Below are 6,000 nucleotides of genomic sequence, written 5' to 3' on the forward strand. Positions count from 1 at the left end.
AGATAAGGCTTCATGAAAATTCTCCCCCGGGAAAGCCAGAGTCATTTGCCCTGGAGTCTCACAGGGACACACACACACGCACACACACACACCCCCCCCAGCCCAGAAAGACAAGAACAGCCCTCAGCCTTCCTTGCCAGCCCCCTCCCCCCAGCTCCAGTTCTGGCCCCTTCCCTGCCTCTACACCTCCCCATGACAAGCCCCAGAGATAAGATTATGCCAGGTGACAAAAGAAATCCACACTCCTGAAGCCTGTGCCCCCTAACTGCCCCCCATCCTCATGTTAATTCTCAGTGCCTTCATTTTGTGAATCAGCAAATGTTATATAAATGATTTACCATTTTAAAGGTGCGATAACATCAGGCCAGAGGAAGATAAGGGGCTTTGTGTGACACTCGAAGCCACGGTGTTAGGAGTGACTGAGGCGTTCCTTCTCTGCCTTCCCAGGGCTTTAGGCCCCTTGTTTATCTCTTCCTCTCACCAAATTACTTCGGGCCATTTACACGTCTCCTTCCCCCACCAGCTCAGCTTCCTTCTCTTCCCACGCCTTCTGTGGGGCTCTCTGCCTGTCCCACTGCTGGTCCCATGCTTATTGGCGGGGATTTCTCAGAGGCTTCTCTGGATGCGTTCTGAGATCTCAAATGGCAAACAGTGTTTTTCCAAATTCTATTTTCCCACTGTGTAATTTAAAAACCTGCACAATCATACAAGCATCATCCCCTGACCCCAGCCATCATTTTTATTTTGCATTTTCTTTAACATTCTCCATCCAAAGGAGCCCATCTGCAGCTCACCATTTCAGGCTTTGCAAAGTCCTCATTCTTCTTTTTTTGTGTGATCCCATTCAGTTGATGTTTTTAGTAGTGAACATCCAGTTGGCTTAAAATATTTCACTACTGAAAGCCTCACTTGTGTTTAACACCTAACTCACACTGGAGTAAACTAGTATGTTGTGTATATTAGTCATTTATGTATATTTACAAATCTAAATATCTATTGCAACATATAAAGGATGACTTTTCCTAGACTTTATAGCTCCCTTTGTTTCAAACTATGATGCAATTTTTTCTGAAGCTCATTGAGACAGTTTATACACAAACTATGATGGGTGAGGAGACGCAGGCAGGTGCTCTGAGGGGAGGCTTCCTGGGCCCTGCAGGCATCTGAGCCTCTCCCAGCCATGCTGCCCGCCTCCATCTGCAACTTCTTTCCTGAGCAGAGTCAGACTCAAACACACAGCTCCTGGCAACACGGGGGCCCTTCAACTCCAGCGACGGAACCAGAACTTGACAGCCCTACCACACTCTCTCACTTCCGGTTTATCCTCGCGTTTTAATTTCCTGTATTTACACAGTTTTTCTCAAAGGCATTCCAAAGGTTCTCCATTGAATCATCTCATTAAAACCCCTCTTAAAAGACAGCTCAAATGTTTAAGTTATAAGAGATAGATATGATTCATTCCTTTGAGAAAAAATAAACTGAGGCACGGCTAAGCCTGTCGTGCCCCTGGGCCTGACTGACCGGCAGGGCCTTGCAATGCCTGGTCTAACCTATAGCTGCTGGTGAACAGGCTGTGTACCCCGGACCTCCTCAGCCTTAAATGGAGGAAGGTCAGATTTCTCAGTCAGATTTTGCTTGGAGAGCCCAACTATTTCGTTCCACTGAAATAATTGGAGAAGTTCTTTTTTCCACAGGCATCCTGCCTGCACTTCATCATGTGTATTATTTTGGATTTGCTTCAAAAAGAAAAACGGCCTTTCATGGCGTATACGGAATGTGGGCAGAAATTAGACCGGGCAGAGGTAGAGCTCCGCAGAGAGACGGAAAATATTCAGGATGAACACCCACACTCGACACCCACACTCCAGCGGAGAAGTGAGCCCCAGCACTGGCCCCACACCTGAGTGCCTCCTCTGCTGGAGACCCCCAAGCCGGCCCAGTCTTCTCTGCACCCGAGGAAAGGAAGCAGCTGCCCCTAGAACGGAGGAGCTGGCTGAGAAGCTCAAATCCTGGGACCGCTCCCCACCTCCTTCCAAGTTCTGGAAGCCAGTGGGTATGAGTTTCCCCTGCTCTCTTCACCAGAGGGGCCTTCTCTAAGCCACCTCCTCCCTCTGTCCCTTTCCCCCAGGGCCCAGTGTCTCTAATGAAGGAAACAATGACATCAAAGCAATCAGAACTGAAATTTCAGAGAGGTCCTGTATCTTCTAAAACAGAAAATACAGAAAAAGGAGTCGTCTCACCCTGCAGCCAAAAGGACCGCAATCCTGCCAGCAGACGACAAGGGATGCCCTGTGCACGGCCATCCCCGGGGGATTTCAGAGGCATCACCAACCAGGGGAAGGGCGGCTTCCCTGCGACGTCCCTCCCTTTCACACAGTTTGCACCCTATGGTCATCAGTGAGCCCTTCCAAATATGACGGAATTTACACCATAGTCCTCATGCTTCCTCAGAGAACGTGGTCGCAGTAAAAGGCTCATCACACTCTTTCTTCACAGTTCTGGACCTGTGATCTCTTTTCTGATGCCACCCCCATTCTGTCTTCTATCCATGCACATCCAACTAATGTCAAACTTTAAAAAGTATGCCTATTAAATGGCCAGCAATGGGGGGCACCTGGGGGAGGACGAATTGAGACCATCCAGGTACACACCAGAGTGAACTCCTCAAAATTCCAGAAACTCTTCCTAAGAGAAAAAGATTATGCACCCATCATTTTCCTCTTGCCCCAAATGTAGACACTTACAATATTGGCTTGTCTGGTGGATAAAACTGAAAGTTACACTAATATTGGAAACCTAGATCTGGGCGTATCAGAGAAATTTGTTTTTAAAGGGACATTGCCACGGACTTTGAATCCAGCACTTGACCTGTATTTCATATTACTCTGATCTAGTCGGGGATGCCTTCTGGGTTCTAAATAATTGGAAAATGTCTGGCACAGCCAGAAAATAAAGCCCAACTCTCCTTTTATGAGATTTACAGCAGACTGTCAACACCATCTGATAAATGAATCTCCTTGAAATCGGCAGAGCTATAGAGATATCAGCAGGAAAGCTGATGTACAAACCAGCAAGAAGAACAAAAAAGAATAAGAAAAACTGTTTTTCCTCCATTTAATGCATAATCAAGGGAAATGCAAAATTTGCCCAACTAAGGAGAAAGAGAAATACGAGGTATAGTTTTCTCAAGTTTTGTTTAGAAGCAAAAGGATCCCTCCACTACACTCCAGCCTGGGCCACAGAGCAAGCCTCTCTCTATATATACACATATATATACATATATAGATATAGATATTTGCATATATATATGGAAATATTATTGTCATGCAGTAGCTCTCTCTTTTAAAATATCCAAAGACAACCTGAAATTAACAAAGCAGGAGGACCTGGGTGAGGCTGAGCCCATTCCAGAAAAAACAGTTGGCAGCAGTAAGAGTGGTGTTTACTAGAAAACTAACCTATTTCCAGCAGACAGTAGACAATGCGACTGATATTAAACAAAATGCGTGGATGTGTTTGCCTTGATGTTGGAAGGGTGGAGCTGCATCTGTTTTCCTATTATGTAAAACCCCTGCCCCACTCCTGCCAAAACATTCTCCCCGTGACACGCCTGCCCGCCTCTGGATGCGTTCCTTACTAAAACAAATACGCCTAACACATCACCTTTAATAGCAAATGCTCACAAAGGCAAACAATGAAAACTCCTAGGGTGCGTTTCTTAGGATGGCACCGGGCGCCATGCAGAATTGCCACACACAAAAGCAAAACAGTGCTACTGGCTGACTGGGCCAGGCCCCAGATGTCAGCAACTTTTAGTAACTTGCTCTTTCTCGGCAAGTAACTAATTTTCCCCGCCTGGGCAGCCCGCAGTCCTTGCCTAGGAAGTCGCCCTGTGTGTAGATGTTGTCTGTCTGAGGAGAGTAATAACTACTCAAGCAAACCATGCTTGTAAGCGCACAATCTCACGAATAAAAGGAGAGTGTCTCGTGGACGATACTGGCACCCTATAAAAGTGCAATTCAACCTTATCTAATCTGGTGCGTGTTTCATCACAGGGATATGCAATAATGGAAGGTTTTGTGCTAAAGGAAGAAGGACAGGCTCTCACACACGGGCGAGGTGGCGGGGTCTGCGACCTGGCCCGGACTTTCTGCCGAGTTCTCAGTGAGGACTTGGCGGTCCTGGGGCCAGTAGGTGAGAAAATGATGGATGGGCCGGGTGGGCGACGGCAGGAACGGCCTGGAGAAGGCTTCCTCTTACCATCTGCTCAGGAAGGACGTCAGCGCCAGACTAAACACAGGCCGGCGCGGCTGCAGAGTTCGAGCTTGTGCGCCGGCGGCCGGCCTTTAAAAGCACCTTCCTGCGCATGAAGGGGAGACACTGGGAGACCAGGCGCCCCGACCCATCGGCAGGTCTTGAGGAGAAGCAGGGCCGCCCCAGACTGTCGCTGCGGCCCACAGGGCCGGGCGCTCCCCAGGGGTCTGGGCTGCGGTGCCCCGTGCCCCACTCCGCCAGGACTGGGCTTCCCCAGCTCTTGCAGGGAAGAGGGCAGAGAGGCCCTGGGCACCCCTGTGACGGGCCGGACCCCAGCAGAGTAGAGCCCCTGCTGCCCCGCGCACCCCTTGGTGGCCAAGCACCTCCGGAGACTGAGGTCTTTGGGCCTCCTCTGGCTTTGCGTCCGGGATTCTCTCTCTCCCCCAAGGTTGATCTTTGGGTCAATCGTCCAGACCCAAGCCAAGCTTGTGTTGGGCAAGGGAGGAATTCCTGGAAAAGGAAAAAGGCCCTGCCGCCCTTCATTCATCTTCCCTGCCACCCACTCTCCCCTTTTCCCTGCTTCTACCCCAATCCTGACCCTCAAGGCCCACCTGGCCAAAGACAACAGCTGCATTAGTGGCTAGGCCTTGGTGGGACTGAAGGCGGAGGTGCCTGGGCATTTGCTGGGGGCAGGCCACACTAGACTACAAGTCCTGGGTAGGAGCCCTTCTGATCTTGGGCCAGCTCTCTTCTGAGAGCCTCAGTTTCCCTCTGTATGATTCCAAGGGCTTGACTTTGGTGACTTCTGGACAGTCCCCCATGGTGTCCTGGAGGTAAGCTACAACCTGAAACCCACTTCCTGCTGCCTATCCCTCCTCCAGCCTCCTGTGGCTGACTTCTGCCATGGGTCCGAGAGGAAGTGTTCCTGCTTCCTCAGTGTCCTGAGGCTCCTGGCCTGCCTGCCTGCCCATGTGTCTGGAGCTGTGGGTAAGGGCAGGCCTACCATTGAGGCAGGGGCGGAAAAGAGCTTCTCTGCTTTATTTGCTATGTTTTCTGGAGAATCTTCCTTGGGAAAACTAAATGGAGGGAAAAGCAGGAGAGAAGCCACCAGATAGCATCCAGGAGGAGAGAAAAATGCATTCACCAGCAGGTCCTTTATTCACGTATACAGAATGTCTGTGTCCAAATAGATACCATTTTTTCTGTGCGTGCCATTATACCAGTTTCTCCTCATAGCACTGGTGTGAGCATCTCTAGAATAGTATAGAAGTGTGCAGATGAACCAGACCAATGCAAGTCAGTATGTGTACACATATATAATAGATTCAAGGGTTGCTGTGGGTAAGCATCCTTCCCATGATAGTTAGTATTTAGCTTCATGGATGTCTGCAAAGGGTGTTCTGTTATACACCCAGCTGCTAGAAGAAGGCCAAACACGGAGCAGGCCTCTATGTGTTTGTTGATTACATGGATTAGTAAATGTATCATTGATCTGAAATGCACATTTTTCTGTTTACATTTTAGCAACTGAAACAGAGATGATATTTACCACTGATGATATTTAATAATTTAGTTTTTCCCCTCTTAGTGGCTGATAAGCACTGTGCCTTATCATAAATGGCATCTTAGATCCCGTGAGCCCGTGCAGAGTGCCATTGCGAGGGCTGTGTAACCTTGGGCAAGCTCTTTCTTCTCTTTAAGCTCAGTTTCCTCATGTATACGATGTAGATCATAGTATCCATGTCA

This window comes from Chlorocebus sabaeus, chromosome 17 (assembly GCF_047675955.1).
Source record: "Chlorocebus sabaeus isolate Y175 chromosome 17, mChlSab1.0.hap1, whole genome shotgun sequence".
NCBI classification, from domain to species: domain Eukaryota; kingdom Metazoa; phylum Chordata; class Mammalia; order Primates; family Cercopithecidae; genus Chlorocebus; species Chlorocebus sabaeus.